The following is a 19,203-nucleotide window of genomic DNA, read 5'->3' as shown; positions in this document are numbered from 1 at the left end:
CTATTTCTTTCATTTTTCAAAATTATTATTTAAAAATTAATGAAATTTGAATGTTCAACTTAGGGATTTCTCCTCTCTACAAAGAAGGAATCACAGGTTAAGATTTGTATGAAAAAAAAATTAATATGTAGTATAAATTGGGTAGGATAGGTCCATGAAAGGGAGTCAAAAAGTTTTAAGAAGAGAGAAGATTTTGAAATCTCAAGCATAGCTAGATCATAGGACAGTCTATAATATGTACATTGTTTAACAATATTAAACATCACCAGCATACTTTTATGTATATTGTTTAAATCTTGATCAAATTGTACTTAATTTTTGTAATGAGAGTTATTAAAAAAAATACAAGATAGAAATTAAAACATTAATTGAGTCCTCATTTGAATATGCAATTTGAGTAAACTGATTCACGAGACTTTTATGATAGAACAGATACAGAACTCTCAATATATCAGATATACTTCATGCAGTTTGTGTTAATTTTTTACACACTAATGTATAGAATTCAGCAATTAACACAATTTATAATTTATACAATAAATAAATCAAGAAAAATTTAATAAATTCATGGTCAAACATTTCTGTGTAGAGTATGAATAGGTTTGTTTAAATTAATATATTACCAATGTCTGGAATTTGGCATAATAGGCCTGGAGGGAGGATTCAAACAGTTTTAAGTTTATATGGACACACATAATAATTTTAATAATGTACGTAGAACACTATACCAAAATTATCAAACCATTGCTCATGATGAAATGTTTTTAATCCATAGGAGAACAAATATCAGCAGATGATGAAAATCAACCTGGTACTGCTTCAGAATCAGGTATGTATAGAAGCCATTTAAAGATACATAATGATTCTGATTCATGTGTTTCTTTTAATACATGTATCTTAAGACGAAAGATTTATGAAAAATATGAGTATAATGAAGTGTTACCAATCTCTACTGCACCATTTAGCAAATGAGACTGCAGATAAAAATAGAGGTGTTTGAAAGACAAAGGTTTAGCTACTGTTTCATTTTTATCGTTCAATGATGGGCCGCATGACTTTAATTTTTATAGGCTGTCCAGCAGCCCTAAAATTCTTTACAAGTAAATAGCTTTTCAAAGAGCTTACCTGACTAAGCAATTAATATTTAAAGAATATTAAGTATGATCATAGTATGATCTGTCCATTTTTGTTGGAGGAAGGTGTAATTTTTCATAACCTTACATATTGAAGATTTATACAAAACATCCTGATATTTTTTTTTATCTTATTTACTTTGCTACTCATCAGAAGAATGGAAATTCTTTAGTGAACATTTAGGTAAAGATATTTATTGTATCTCAAACAATAGTAATGCATGTGGAATGTACCTACATATGGGTAACATTTGAAAGAAGTTCATATTGACATGATAATGAAGATTCTTTAAATAGTATTTAATTAAAATGAAGTAAGAAAGGAAAACAAATTAATGTGATTGATTGAAGCTGGAAAGTTGTGGCTGTGCACAGGTATATGAATTAAATTCAATTGCCTTGGAGATCAAAAGCGCTAAACAACAGCTGAAAATATAATAGCAACTCATAGTACCAATCGAAATAATTTAAAATGAATATCTGTATGGACTGAATTGTAGCATGTACTTTTATACATTACTTTTTTATGGATGATATTAATATAATAATTTTGAAGACAAATGACAATATATAACAGGCCCGTAACGTTTTTCAAAGGGGGAGGGGAAGGTTCATAGGGGGAGAGGGTAAACCCACCCAAACAACAAACTGTCCAAACTCAAAAATCATGTTTCAGAGGGTGGGGGTAGGGTGCCTTACTCTAACTTCTATGAACAAATATATTAAGAAAATTCTTTAAAAATCTTCTTCTCAAGAACAACAAAGCCATGGTTAGTCATAATGATATGGTAATGTAATTTTATATTTGTTCAAATTCTGACACCCTGGCCTAAGAGCTAGATCAAAGTTTTACATAGGATTAAGGGAAATCAGTCTTTAAAAATTTTATTCTCAAGAATAGCAATGTTATGACAAGTCATATTGATATGGAAGCACTCTCAGGTACTAGTGTCATATTCAATTTTATTGAAATATGACCTCCAAGGAAAGTAGGCCTGAGTATTGCAGGCTACCTAACAATATGATACATATCATTATACAGTCATGCGATACAACATGTATCATGATACAGCTGTCAACAATTGAATTAATTGTTATCTTTACATATTATTCTTTCCTCGTCTCCACAGTTTTAGAAAACATAAAAAGAATATCTTGATACCCTTAACCAAAGTTAATAAAAGGTGGATTTAGAGTCTTGACATTGTAATTTTTCTTTCAGTCATTCTAAAACATTAAAATTTGTTAAGTTGTATGTAGAAGTTTCAAACAAAACAAGGAAAATTACCTTGTACTGTATCACGATACATACATTGCGATACGATACGTGTATCGTGAGCCCTTGCAATTAATGCAATTGATGTATTGCTGTATTGTTACACCTCTACAGGAAAGGGTGGCACACATCTTTAAAATTATGTTCTCAAGAACGGCAAGGCATATATGATAAGGAACCATCCTCAGATAGTTAAGATTCAGTTTTGTTCAAAACATAAAGTACTTAAAAGGATTATAGGTATAAAGGTTTCACACAGAAAATAGCAAAAATAATTGTTCTTGAATAGTGTTGTTGCTAGGATTTGGGACATTTCATCCAGATAACTGGAGCAAACTCTTTATATCCATTAGGTTCCTTAAATTTGAAGGAGTCAGAGGGAGCTAATGGTCTTACTCAGTCTGAAGCAGTTGAAGGTATGTATTGTTATATGAATCAGAATTACTATTCATTGATAAGTTAATTACTATTTGTCTTAAATTTGGTCTTAATAGTCCCCTACCTGCAAAACTTAAGGGGACTATAGGACTTCCTCTGCATCTGTTCATCTTCCTGTCTTTCCCTCTGTCTGACAATCTGTCTCACTTATAAAGTTTTCTGTACATTTTTTTCTAACTGCATACATATATTGAGCTGATTTTTGGTTTGTAAGTGTACGTTGATGAATTACAGATCAGGTTTGCATTTTGATCTGCTTTGATTATTTATTATGAAATTATTGCCTTTTAAGATTTTGAAGGAAACCAGATTAGACTAGCTAGTAGGAGACTAGTATTGCTTATGCAATACTCTCAGAATACATGTAGTTTTAAGTGATAATTTTAGAAGAAAATGATACAACCCATGAAATAAATCTAAACAATTTATGCAAAGTATACTTATAAGGTACATTGATTTTGTTGGGATGTCACCTCCTACTGTTTTCAGATTAGAAAGTTTTAAAAATTCATATACAAATCCCAGTATTATTCACACTGAAGAAAATCAGGTTTGCTTTGATATTGATAGCTTTCCTTGTTTTTATTGCTTTGTTTGTAAGAGTCCAACATTTCATGCAGCTTAAAAATGTTGTGGTATACAGGTATAGATAACTTATTCCAGAAAACAAAAACAGCAGTATGTTATTTAATTTTGTGCTAATTCAACCCATTAATATTGTCACTTTTTTTAAATTTACAGTCTTCCTATGTGAAATGGCCCAAGATGTCCCAATTGCAGAACTCTTTGATTTATCGAGACAAATTCAGGAGGAAGAAGTTACTGTTGATCCAGAAATGTTGAAAGAGAGTAAAGCCTTGATTTTGAGTAAAGATGTTCAAGAATGTGCACAGCAGTACTTTACTGAAGATGCATGGCTTGTAGCAGAGTGTACCATAAAGATGCTTAAAGGTATTTTATGCAATTATTATAGAGCTCATGAACCAACAGACAAATTAAATTTTTTTATTGTCACAGTTTTTTAGGTCACCTGAGTCACTCAGGTGACCTATTGCTATCCGTTTTCATCGTCGTGCGTTAACTTTTGGACATTTTCAACTTCTTCTCCAAAGCTGCTAAACCAATTTCAACCAATTTTGGCATATAGCATCTATGGGAGAAGGGGAACAAAAATTATGAATTTCATGGTCCCTGCCCCCCTGGTGCCCGAGGGGTGGGGATAAAACCACAAAAATTGATGCAATCTTTAAAAATCTTCTCCTTTACTCCTGGACACCAAGCAGTCAAACTGTTGGCATGATTGTAATAAGCACTGGGCCCTCTACCAAAATTGTGAAATTCATGGCTTCAGGGTCTGGGGTTCTGGTGCTAGGGCGGGGCTTTTTAGATCATATAGTGAGAATGCATTATTTCTTTGAAAATCTTTTTCTCTTCTCCAGGGTATTATTTAAACAAAACAAGTGCATGGTTATGAAAAGCAATGATGCTTTTTCTAAAATTGGGAATTTCATGGCCCCTGATTCAGGGGTTCTGGTGTAAGGGCGGGGATTTGTTGATTATATAGTAAAAATGCATTAATTATTTGAAAATCTTCTTTTCTGCTCTTGGGTGTTATTTAAACAAACTAAGTGCATGGTTATGATACACAAGGATGCTTTTTACAAAATTGTGAATTTCATGGCCCCTGGGTCAGGGGCTCTTGTGTTTGGAGGGTCTCTTTTGATAATATAGTGAAAATGCATAAATTCTTTGAAAATCTTCTTCTCAGCTCCTGGGTATTATTTAAACAGACTAAGTGCATGGTCATGATGCACAAGGATGCCTTTTCCAAAATAGGAAATTTCCTGCCCCCTGGGTCAGGGGTTCTGGAAATAGGGCTGGGCTCTATTGATTATATAGTGAAAATGCATTAATTCTTTGAAAATCTTCTTCTTTGCTCCTGGGTATTATTTAAACAAACTAAGTGCATGGTTATGATGCACAAGAATGCCTTTTACAAAATAATGAAATTCCTGGCCCCATTTCCTGCCCCCTGGGTCAGGGGTTCTGGAAATAGGGCTGGGCTCTATTGATTATATAGTGAAAATGCATTAATTCTTTGAAAATCTTCTTCTCTGCTCCTGGGTATTATTTAAACAAACTAAGTGCATGGTTATGATGCACAAGAATGCCTTTTACAAAATAATGAAATTCCTGGCCCCTGGGTCAGGGGCTCTTGCATTTGGAGGGTCTCTATTGATTATATAGTGAAAATCCATTAATTCTTTCTGCTACTGGGTATTATTTTAACAATCTAAGTGCATGGTCATGATGCACAAGGATGCTTTTTTAACGAACAAGTCCATTTAAACAATACAAATTGGATGCAGAGCAAACATGGACCTCTTAAACATCAGAGTTGGGATCAGGTGCCATGGAGGAGAGCAAATGATTTTCAATAATCTGCAAGAACATCAATTACAAAACAATGTAATTGTAATTAAACTTTTGACTAATCAATCTTTTCTTAATACACGTACATGAATACTTTCAAATTGATTAATTATTCATTGACAGAAACTGAGATGCCAAGGCAGTCAAATGAAGGAACTTCCACAGGACAGACAAAAGGTAACACACATACATTTATATCCTGTTAATGTTAAATTCCTTATTTATTAAATTTTAATTGAGATATACAAAGGCGGCCCATTGTACATTGACAATAGTGTTTTAGCTCACCTGAACTGAAAGCTTGTAAGCTTTTCTGATCACATTTTGTCTGTCTGTCCCTCTTACACTTTTCACATTTTGACTTTCTTCTCCAGAACCAGTCCATGCTGGGGATCGTGAGAAAATATGTCTTTCAAAATATATATACTTTCTGAGAAAATGTAAATAAAAAAAATAGGAGGTTTAAATATTCGGATGGGACGTTAAATGGTGCCCCGTGTCTAGGATAACAACACCCTTGGCACACAAAAAGATTGTTTCTCTGGATTTCGAAAAAGAATAGGCTCACTAGGGGCCGCCAGAGAAACCAAAAACCTTTCAAATACCGGTCAAATAACCTTAATTTTCCGCAGAAATATGGCTGAAATATTGCCAACTCAGCGTTAAACAATCAATCAATCAAATATCATGTCCACAGAGAATACAATATATATGTAAAAAAAGAAATGAGATAAATAAAACTCGGGCATGTTATTTCAGGATGACACCAACAACAATGTCGGAATGCATTTTTTTAAAACTGATATTCCAAACATCTGGAATGGTTGAAAGGTAACTAAAATATATGGTTAATTATCGAATATTATTTTTAAAGTTAAGGAAAGCATTAAATACAAGATATAATACCCGAAGTGGGCGACACAAAAGTGGCAGCGTAAATCAAAGGTTTTTACAACGCTTGGATCTGTAGCTCTCTGCTTTATCTGTCCAAATTTTCTCAAGCAGAGAGCTACAGTTCTGCAGTGTCCTGGTTAATGTTAAAGGAGCAAGTGCATTCCCAAGTAACTATAAGCCTTACCTAAACCAAACTTGCATGGATGATGCATCTAGGGATGGACACTACCATACTTGCTTCAGATGCTGGATCTGACCTATATTTTCCAGATGAATTTTTGGAGCAGGTCCATTCCCAAGTAACTACATGTATAAGCCCTACCTTGACCAAACTTGCATGGATGATCATCTAGGAATGGACACTACCACACTTGCTTCGGATGCTGGATCTGACCTAGATTTTCCACATGAGTGAATTTTAGCCATATTTTAACCAAATAAGCATGGATGATGTATCTAGGGATGGACACTTCAAGAATTGCTATGGATTCTGAATCTGACCTACATTTTCCAGATGAGTGACCAGGGTAATGTTTTTGGTGTAGCTAGTGTTTCAGAATCGGACAAAAAATACTATCAATTATCGAATGGAATCGGAAACACCATTTCGATTCATAATCGAAAATAATCGGACATTTCTTATGTTTCTTTTTATTTACATTATTAAAGGCTCGGTATTGTGTTTATATTTATGGATAAGTATACACATATAGGCCAATATTTCAGTTTTAATGAATCTGCTGATATTCTATAATTATCAAAGGAAAGAATTACACTTGCTAAAATTGCAGTTCAAATAAAATGATTTTTTATAGTATATAACTATTAAACTGATAAGTTAATAAACAATGTGTTTCATTTTTTTATGACATTTATCTATCATGTTTATGTTAAACATTTGATCAATTGATAAATTTGTTTAAAATTTTTGATTTTTAAAAGATGATAAATTCTTTTCTTTTTTTTAAAAATTTATTCCTATTTATATAAAAAGAAAAAAGTAAACGTTCAACAAGTTGTCCACTTTCATAAACATTCATATTTAAATTTATTCAGAGAAATAATTTAATATATTTTATACACAGCATATGGGTATGTACAATAAAAACTCCCACTTCTTCTAGTGAACTCGTTATATATAATAAAAAAAAAAAGCAGTAGCTTTGTGTTTGACTTCTGACTGTTTAAACCGTGAAAAATAATACACAAAATGTGAGTGGAAAGTTGAAAATATCATTTCAAGTGTGAGAGCAGAGAAAATTCAAGTTAAAAGACAATTTTTTTAAGTGGTACTCTTAATAGCTATATTTAGTCGTCAATTCTTTTGTTGCCTAAATGATTGCATTAATGGAAGGGAATTTTATTTAGATTTTGTCATGATTATAATTTTCAAAGCATTTTTACGAATCATTCACTGACTCAGTTTTTAGTCAGGCGTCGAACAGAAACTCATTGTAAATATGTGTGCACATGGAAAATGCATAAAAATAATAAGTGTATCATCTTTGTACAAAAGAAAAAAGGGAACACTACATGAAAAAAAGATAATATATATTAAGATTTTAGCATTATGTTTAAAGTAGCTATATATATAGCGACTATCGATTGTCGGCATCGCCAACCTTGACGATTTTTCGATCGTCGGCGACTATCGCTGAATCACTTGGAGTAGCTATATAATATTATGGCCTGTTATGAATAAACTAGCATAGATGGTGCATCTAAGGATGAAAACGTTCAGACTTGCTTTGGATGTTGGAACAGTCCAACATTTTCTTGATTAGTAAACAGGTTAAAAGTTTTTTGAGCAGGTCTATTTCAAAATTACTGTAAGTCCTACTTAAAACCAAACTTGCATGGATATTGACTTGGATGTATACTAACTAGAAAAAAAAATGATGTGCGATTTGCCTTACCTATGTTTTAATTTGGAATAATGGTTTTGCCATGGTTTGCTAAAAATAGAAATTTCTGGGCAATACTTCTAACTTGCTACTCCTCCTACAGTTTTGGTCTGATTCCAGTATAACTTTGCACACAAGTAGACTACACTAAGATACATAATTCAGTGCATTGGTTTTTGATTTTGTTGAGTGGTGTTACCATGGCTACTAAAAATAATTTTTGTTCTGGAATTCTTTCAAAAGACTACTCCAACATTTTAGATTTGTTTGCAGTAAATCTTGCCACAAAGAGACTAAACCAAGGACCATTATTTTATTTATTGCTGGAGAATTGTGTGAAGTGCAAATGATACTTCTACCTTCCTTTGTTAATAATACAAACTAGTAGAGCTACAGTCTCATCAGAGACTTAAGTTAACTTTTCTGATCAAAGAGTGTCTGGTGTCCGTCTGTCATCTAGTGCTGTGGTCAGTAAACTTGTCATATTTTCGACTTTTTATCAAGAACCACTGAACCAATTTCAACCAAATTTCAGACTGCCTACCCTTCCGCTTTTGGCATATAATTCTTCCACTGTTTTATTATCCTATTACACCATTAATATGAATTTTACACTTAAAGTGACAGAATCGTTACTTAGAGCATTGAACAACTTGTCTTGAACAACTCGCATGGCACAGTAGTTAAAGTGTTTGCTCTATAGTCATGGATAAGAAAGTGATCCTTACCTTGGGGGGTCCAAACCACACTGTGGAGGGGGAGATTGGTCCTTCATATGAGACCGAAAAAATTGAAGTTCCTTGTCGCAGTTAGTGCTGGCACAAAAAAGATTTCTCAATGTTCAGATGTCATAAATGCCGAGTATAGCTCTAAATGTCCCGCTCGCTCTGTGTTCGGGAGGTCGAGAGTTTGAATCTCGGCCGCGACTGACTTAAGTCTGCTCAGCACTTTGAAGTGAAAGTTGCGGGTCCTTCGGATGAGACCTTAAAAACCGAGGCCCTGTGTTACGGCAGGCTTTGTCATGATAAAGATCCCTCGCTGCTCATTTCCGAGTAAAGGTCAAAATTTGAAGCCCTTCACCGGTATATGGTGACGTCTCTATATGATTGAAAAATTCTCGAATGGGACGTAAAACAACAATCAATCAATCAATCAATTAATTTCCAGCTTTCCGACAGCAAATGGTGGCATTTTTCTATGAGAGAGAAAATTTTTGAAGGGATTTATCAAATAAACAAACATTAACTTCTGCATTTAAGTAATTGCAAAAATGTACTGTAATGTACAATTAGTTTGTTCTTGTGGAGAATTTTAGGAATTCAAAAGGGAGCTTAGAATTACTCAGATGATTGTTCAGGCCCATGATCATTTTGTAACATAATTTGCTATTTAATTGTCCAACAATCATTTTAATGGTGTAATTTTGTTTACAGAATCCAAGAGGAAATTACCTATTGACCATACTTTACTAAACAAGGTATGTCTTTTTTAGGGAAAAGGTTAATTTATAATTATAAAGGTTTTTAAGTCCTTTTAAGCTCCTTTTAAGCTCACCTGAGCCAAGGATCTTATGAACTTTTTTTATCAAAATTAGTTCGTTATCTGTCATCATGGTGGTTGTAAATGTTTTACAATTTCATTTTCTACAGGACAGATAGGCCAATTTGAACCAAAATTGGCACAAAGGTGAAGAAAAATTATATTTGTTAAAACATGTAAAATAAGGGGTCTTGGTCACACCTTATGAGGGGAGATAATTTAAAAAAAAAAAGTAAAAATTGGGTAGGATCATTCAAAAATCTTCCCTACTCAGTATGAGTATGAATAGCATGAATATGAAACTTTTATGAGAGCTTCTTAAAATAATGTAGAATGTAATTTGTTCAAATCATGATTTTCCAGATGATTGACCAGGTTAAAGTTTTTGGTCCATTACTAAGAAATTATGAAGCCTATCTGATCCAAACTTGCATGGATGATGCATCAAGGGATGAACATTCTCAAACTTGCTTTAGATACTGGATTTGAATTATATTATCTGGATGAATGACTAATTTAATTTTTTTTAGGTAAGTCCATTCCCCAAGCAACTTCAAGCCCTATCAGATCAAAATTGCATAAATGTTGCATCTTGGGATAATTAGTTTAATGTGGGACTTTCCCTTACTTAAAGACAACACTCATTGAGGCGAGCTCTGTAATCTCTGTTAACCTATGTTTTATACTTTCTAATTAATTGACCAACTGTATTTATTAAAAGATTATTCTAATAAGTTAATGACAGGAATGGACGCTATTGTTTTACCATAAAAAAATTCTTTGAAAATCAGTGGAATAAAAACTACCTTGTTGATAAAAATAGATTGGAATGAAATATAATTTCAGAATTTGATTATTTAATTTTCATAAATTTATGCATAATAAAAAATAAACCCATTAAAAACATTTTTAGTCAGCATGATTTTTCGTTTGTGTTTGGGGGGACAAAGATATTTCACAGGAACTGCAAAGTCCTGATTAGTCATATTCATATGGAAGCATATCCGCTTGTAGTGTATATTTTTGTTTATATCATGACACTTGAGTGTTGAATGGGACCACAAATGATGATCAAAATAGGCCTGGTTCACATTATTTTCATGTTGAAAATCTGATGTTGCCATTTTGTACAGTTTAGTAAACACGAATGAATTGTATGCATACTACAACAATCTATCCTTTTCAAGTGGCATATTCCTCAGCACCTTTTATTATTTTATGATTGTGAAATTCAAAAAGAATTAAATCTAGTATTTTATCAGAGGCATTTAATCACAAAACAGGAAATTGAGACTTTCTATTTCAGGTAGAAGTCATTTAACAAAACTTTACTCACTTTAAAAGCTGTTTTCTGATTGATTTTTAATAAAAGATCAGATAGAAATTAAAAAGTAGCTTTCTAGCCCATCTTTTAGATGATAGTTGTTGTCAAAGGTTTTTATGGAGGAAAATATCATAGTCAGAGCCTTGACATTGTAAAAATGGAGTCATGATTTAACAGAAGCAAGTGGAATCACTTTAAATCAATCCAGTCTGTTCACAATTACTTAGACAATTTAGAAATTAATAATTTTTGTAAGTTAACAAAATTTAAATGTACAAAGAAAAATCTGGACTTTTTTTATGCATATAACTATATCTTATACATGTATTAATATATATATGCCACAAAAAATAAAGATTTATGTACAATGTATTGAAAATTAATGCATGTATTTAGTAGCAAGCAGATGGTCATGTTTCTGTTCCTGTGCAGGTTCCAGGACCTAGTAGAGAGAAAATTTCCAAAAAGTTTAATGATCCTGAGTTTGTTCAAATGGAGGATGAATCTTCTGATGAGTCCAGTATAGAAAGCGAAGATTCTGAAGATATAGAATCTTTGAAGGGTAAAAATCTAAATAACAGAGATTGGTGTGAATTTGTATGTCTGCTTTTCTATGTAAATATAATTTAATTTTTATTTTACCTAGCATGAAAAGTTTATTTTTTAAAGGAGAAAATGTTTCAAAAGCAAGAAGAAAGCATACCTGGCTTCCACAAGAGGATAGAGCAATAAAAGATTTTTTCAAAGAGGACATCAATGAATTTTCCAAGTCAGGAAACCAAGGATCACTGCATGGAGGTATTTTATTTTATTTTATTTCCAAAAGAGAGGGTGGTATACTGTTTTACTAATGTGTGTCTGTCTGTCTGTGTGTGTGTCTGTCTTTTTTGACAAATTTTTTGTCATGGTTTTCTCAGCAACTACTCTTTGCAGATGCTTGAAATGTTAGCAAAATCTTTTTATGCCCTGCCATAAATATGGCCGGGGCACACAGTATTTGTCATGTATGTCTTCCGCCTTCTTATTTTTATCAAACTTATAAACTGAGACATATTGATGAGAGCAATTCAACTGCATCAAAAAATTTTTAACTTGAACTTTCCTGCGATCTTTGTTAAATTTGCATTTTGCTCAGTATTATTCAAGTATTTTTAAGTAAGCGTATGTACTGATACATAATTTTATGAAAATTTATCAATTATTGTCTTTTTTAATAACCTGAACTTTCCAATGACCTTTGTCTTTATTGTTTATTGTTACAAAAAACTCGATTGAAAGATATGTACCACAAACACATTTTATTCTCTCCCAAACGGAGGAGTTACAATGATATTTTTTTCAATATTTATTTCAATGGAATGTTACTAGAAACTTTTAACTGTATGAAATGTAAAAATACAACACTATTGGAAATGTCCCCAGAAACTTTGCAGTAAGAAAACTTCGTAAATTTCTAAAACTTTTCAAAAATTTTATTAAACTGTAAAGATGCATTCTTGTTTTTGGCATGCCATATGATGGGAATTATTTTTGTACAAATCCAATGTGAACTTCTTGTTTATCTGTTTGTCTGTACCAAAGTTCCGTTGCAGTTTTCTCAGCAATTACTCATCACAGATGGTTGATGCTTGAAATTTTAGCACACATTTTGTTTCACCATGTATTGTAGTAGGATTCATTTTTGTAAGAATCCAATGTTGACTTCCTCTTTTTCTCTGCATCTGTCTGTTTCACATGAAAGCATATAATCACATCAAGTAAGGGTATTACTAGTGAGCATTGACCCACAAACTTATTGTTTTTAGCTCACCTGAGCCGAAGGCTCAAGTGAGCTTTTCTGATCACATTTTGTCCGTGGTCCGTCTCTCCGTCTGTCTGTCTGTCCGTCTGTAAACTTTTCACATTTTCGACTTCTTCTCCAAAACCACTGGGCCAATTTCAACCAAACTTGCCACAAAGTATCCTTGGGTAAAGGGGATTCAAGTTTGTTCAAATGGAGGACCACGCCTTCTTCCAAGGGGAGATAATTATGAATTCGTGAAAAATAAATGGCATCATTAAAAAATCTTCTTCTCAAGAACCAATGTGCTTGAAAATATGAAACTTATGAGGAAGCATCCTCAGGTAGTGTAGATTCAAGTTTGTTCAAATCATGACCCCTGGGGGTTGGGTGGGGCCACAATGGGCGATCAAAGTTTTACATAGGAATACATAATAAAAATCTTTAAAAAAAAAAAACTCTATTTCTTAAGAATAGCAAAGCCATGATTGGTCATATTTATATGGAAGCATTCTTAGATAGAGTAGATTCAAGTTTGTTCAAACATGACCCCCGGGGGTAAGGGTGAGGCCACAATGGGTTATCAAAGTTTTGCATAGGAATACATAGGAAAAATCTACTCAAGAACAACAAAGCCATGATTGGTCATATTTAAATGGAAGCAAGCTCAGGTAATGTAGATTCAAATTTGTGCAATTCATGCCCCCCCCCCCCCCCCCCAAACCACTTTTATATTATATTTAAACTTTTCAACCTTCCAAGACTGAACTGATTTCTGCTTTTTCCTAGCCATAGTGCTCAGGTGAGCGATGTGGCCCCTGGGCCTCTTGTTCTTTTATCTTCATCATGTGATAATTATACCCCGCTCCGAAGGAGAGGGGGGTATACTGTTTTACCCTTGTCTGTCTGTCTAGCTGTCTGTCAGTCTGTTTGTCTATCTGAAAAAAAAAATTGGTCACAGTTTTCTCAGCAAATACTCATTGCAGATGCTTGAAATTTTAGCACACTCTGTTTAGGCATGCCATGTGTTGGGATTCATTTCTGTGCCAATCCGATGTCAACTTCTTTTGTATCCGTGCATCTGTCCGTACCATACATAACAAATTTTGGTCGCAGTTTTCTCAGCAACTACTCATTGCAGATGCTTGAAATTTTAGCACACTCTTTGTTTAGGCATGCCATATGGTGGGAATTTTTTTTTTGTACGGATCCAATGTCAACTTCCTATTTATCCGTGCGTTTGTCCGTACCATACATAACAAATTTTGGTTGCAGTTTTCTCAGCAACTTCTCATCGCAGATGCTTGAAATTTTAGCACACTCTTTGTTTAGGCATGCCATATGTTCGGATTCATTTTTGTACAAATCCAATGTCAACTTCCTGTTTATCCATGCATCTGTCCGTACCATCTATAACAAATTTGGTCGCAGTTTTCTCAACAACTACTCATCACAGATGCTTGAAATTTTAACACACTCTTTGCTTAGGCCGTATAGTAGGATTTATTTTTGTTTGAATCTGATGTCAACTTCCTGTTTATCCTTGTATCTGATTTTTGTCACATTTTTCTCGGCAACTACTCTGTCTGTACAATATGTAACAGATTTTCATTGCAGTTTTCTCAGCAACTACTGGTTGCAGATGCTTGAAATCTTAGCACACTCTTTGTTGAGGCATGCAATATTGTGGGAATCATTTTTGTATGAATCTGATGTCAACTTAATGTTCATCCCTGTGTCTGTCCATAGCTGAACTAGTGTATATTCACATCTGAGTGTATATACACATCAGAGCAGGGCTTTACTAGTGAGCATTCTCTCACATACTTCTTGTTAAACCAGTCCAGGTTTCAGATGCTGCATATTCATACTAAGAATGATCAGGTTAATGTTTTTTGAAGCAGGTTAAAGTTTTTGGAGGAGTCTCATTTCCAAGTTACTATGAGCCTTATATTGATCAAACTTACAGAGGTGATACAAATAAGGATTCACACCTACCAGCTACATTGTCTGGATGAGCACCCAGGTGAAAGTTTTTGCAGCAGGTTCATTGTAAAGTAACTACAAACCCAAACAATGACCAAACTTGCATGGATTAAACATCTAAGGATGCCATTTCCAGACTTGCTTTGGATACTGGATTTGATGAAAATCCATATTATTATTTGGAGCAAGTATTCTAACCTTGTATATCTTTCATACATAAAATACTCTTATATTAAATTAAAGCACTTTAGAAAAGGATTTATCAAGAGAAATTTCAGAAATGCAATTACCTAATCGGTAAATAATCAATGAAGAATATATTGACATGAAAATTTTTTAACATAAAATTTTTAAATACCAAGAATAGCAATAAGTGCTTGATGGAAGGACTTATTTGATTGTTAGGAATAGAAAAATGATGTTACTTTTTTTTTACCAGGCATAATTTTTTTGGAATTGATTCATGGAAAATAGCTTTTCAAGGACAGGATAAGATCATAAATAAGACATACATTTTCATCTGATACAAAAATATGAAAAAATGTTAAAATACCAAGTATTCAGCCCATATGTATCTGTTATCCATTCAATTTCATTGAGTCTTAGGCTATTATGGGTCAGATACCTATATGAAATTTAGCTGAACCTTTAATAAATGTTTGTAAAATATTGTTATTCAATTCATATTTGCAGTGACAAAGAAGATACACACATTCATATCCAAAAACCCAGATGTTTTAAAGGAATATCCTGATAAAGTAAAAGTCCACAAGATTCGTACTAAAGTGATTAATCTTAGGCGACAAACTAGAAAGAAATACGAGGCAAACATGGTGACACTAACTCGATAATCGGACAGCAGAAAGTATCCAATTTGCTTATATTTTTGCCTTTACTATGTATTTTGGACATTGGAATAGGATGCATAAGTGAAATGGCGTTCACTTATTCTACATGTATTTATATATAACAAAATTTTCCTCAAAGTAAATTGTTGGCTGTTGACTTCAAACCATGAACACAATCATAATCCAGCCATGTAAAAACTTTTGCAGTATATCCAGCTAAAAAAGGCTTGTCTTTACCAAGTTTCAGAATGATGTGGCATTTAAATTTGCAGAAGCACACCAAAATTTTCAAACAATTAAAAAAAAAGGATACTGTGACAATGGCATTTACGAAAATGAGGCACATTAACTAAAACTATGATGGTAGTTACATCAACTAGTACAGACAGATCATCTAATAACATGATTACAGTCATATCTACTTGAACCATGCCATTACACATGATTTGACAGAGCCATCAACTAGTACACTAATGACTGGGACATCATCTCATACCATAATAACAGACACATCAATTTGGATTGTGATAACAGACACATTGACTTGTACCATGATTACAGGCACATAAACTAGTATCATGATGATGAGAGCATGAACTTGAATTATGCCATAAGAAATGATCTAGTACCAAGATGACAGGGGCATCAACTAGTACTATGATGACAGACACATCAGCTAATAACATGATGACATGTTCTTCCCTTGTACCATGATGACAGATGCATCAAGTATTACAATAGTGACTGGGAACATCACCTAATACCATAACTACAGACATAGCAATTTGTATCATCATCTTCTACCATAACAGGCACATTAACTACAACTGTGATGACAGTCATATCAACTGGTGCCATGATGTCAGACACATCTACTTGAACCATGGCATTACACATGATTTAACAGGGGTAACATGATGACACTTGCTTCAACTAGTAGCAAAATATCGGTGGCATTAACTAGTACCATGATAAGAGACATATCATCTTGTACCATGATAAAAGATGCAACTACTTGAACCATGTCATCACACATGATTTGACAGGGGCATCAACTAGTATGATAATGAAGTGCTTCAACTAGTACCAAGATGTCAGTGCCATTAACTAGTACCATGATGACAGGGGCATCAACTAGTAACATGACGACAGGGGCATCAACATAAATCTTGACAGACACATCAACTAGTACCATGATGACATGTGCATCAACTAGTTACATGATGACAGGGGCATTAAGTAGTACAGTGATGACTGGAATCTTTAACCATAATGACAGACACATCAATTCTGATTGTGATATCAGACACATGGAATTGTACCATATAACAGATTATCAACCAGAACCATGCTGACAGGCACACCAACTAATACTATGATGACAGTCACATTAACTAAGTACCATGTGACAAACACATCAACTAATACCATGATGACAGAGACTTTAACTAATACCATGATGACAGGCACTTCAACTAGTACCAGGATGATAGACACATTAACTAGTATTATGATACCAGGGATATCAACTAGTGCCATGGTGACAGGTGCAACAACTAGAACTATGATGACAGTTAAACCATCTACTTCCATGATAACAGTCACATTAATCCCTACCATAATAATGGGGAAATCAAGTAGCACATTGAAGACAAATAGTACCATGACAGTCATTCTAACTAGTACCATGATGCCAGACACCTCATCTAGTACTATGTTGTCAGGAGCATCAAATAATTCCATAATGAATGGAACACCATCTAAAACATAATAACAGACACATCAATGTGTATCATGATTACAGGCTTATCATCCAGTAGCATGGTGACAGGGGCATCAATTAGTATCATGATGAAAGTCACATCAACTAGTAGCATGATGAAAGTACATCAACTCGTACCATGATGGAAGTCACATCAACTAGTAGCATGATGACAGGGGCATCAACTAGTACCATGATTACAGGCACATTAATTTCAACCATGATGAAAGTCACATCCACTAGTAACATGATGACAGCGACATCATCTAGTACCATGATGACAGGGGCATCAACTTGAATTATGCAATTACACATGATCTAGTTCCATGAAGAAAGTCACATCAACTCGTACCATGATGACATACATATTAACTAGTAGCATAATGAAATGGGCATCAACTAGTACCATGATGACGGGCACATTAATTACTACCATGATGACAGTCACATCAACTAGTACCATGAAGACAGGTGCATCAACTAGTACCATGATTATAGGGGCATAAAGTAGTACAGTGATGACTCGAATATCAACTAATATCATAATGACAGACACATCAATTTGAATTGTGATAACAGACACATTGAATTGTACCAAGTAACAGACACATCAAATAGAACCATGATTACAGGCACACCAATTATAGTAGCATGATGACAGATGCATCAATAAGTACCTTCATGAAAGTGTCATCAACTAGTACCATGATGAAAGGGGCTTCAACTTAAATAATGCTATTACACATGATCTTGTACCATGATGAAAGTCACATCAACTAGTACCATGATGACATATGCATAAACTAATGCCATTATAACAGGGAAATCAACTAGTGCCATGATGATAGGAGCATCAACTCGTACCATAATGACAGACAAACCAACAAATACCATGATGACAGGCACATAAATTAGTACCCGATGACAGACACATCAGCTAGTACCATGATGACAGACACATCAGCTAGTACCACGATGACAGACACATCAGCTCGTACCACAATGACAGACACATCAGCTAGTACCACGATGACAGACACATCAGCTCGTACCACAATGACAGACACATCAGCTAGTACCACGATGACATACACATCAGCTGGTACCACGATGACAGGCACATCAGCTAGTACCATGATGACAGACACATCAGCTAGGACCACGATGACAAACACATCAGCTAGTACCACGATGACAGACACATCAGCTAGTACCACGATGACAGACACATCAGCTAGTACCACGATGACAGACACATCAGCTAGTACCACAATGACAGACACATCAGCTAGTACCACAGTGACAGACACATCAGCTAGTACCATGATGCTAGTCACATAATTTAGTACCAAGTAGACAATATTGCATCTTACTTTGTATGAACATTTTTACAATCTTCAAACCTAAAAACATCATAAACAAACAATTCCATTCTTTTTTAATTCATTTTTTTTCTTATTAGAAAACTTATCATCACTATATAAATCAGACAGTTTAATTATCACATTTACGAAACATATACAGTGGCTGCAACGGTATTGTTGACAACATACATGAACGATTATGATACAAAACAATTCTGACCAACAAACGCAGGTTTAGGCCCGTTACAGGAATGATTCTTGATACACACGATTCTACCTGTTACATGAACTCCAGCGCATGATTTTTCATGCAAATTAGCTAAAAATATTTGGGAATGTCCATTTTGAAAACGAATTAAGATGGAATAGTTATTTTTGATTGCAAATATTTATTTATGTAATCCATAGTTATCCAACTTATGAAAACTTTAAAATAATATTTGTTCAATATGTTAAGATGAAGTTTATGATCAATTACAGGTGTAATATTTCGACATATTATATCATATGGTAAAAAAGACT

This window comes from Saccostrea echinata, unplaced genomic scaffold, assembly GCF_033153115.1.
Source record: "Saccostrea echinata isolate AGI-Se365-2 ecotype Australia unplaced genomic scaffold, CSIRO_AGI_Sech_v1 ptg000003l, whole genome shotgun sequence".
NCBI classification, from domain to species: Eukaryota; Metazoa; Mollusca; class Bivalvia; order Ostreida; family Ostreidae; genus Saccostrea; species Saccostrea echinata.
The sequence above is the reverse complement of the archived record's forward strand: the minus strand, read 5'-3'. Positions refer to the sequence as shown.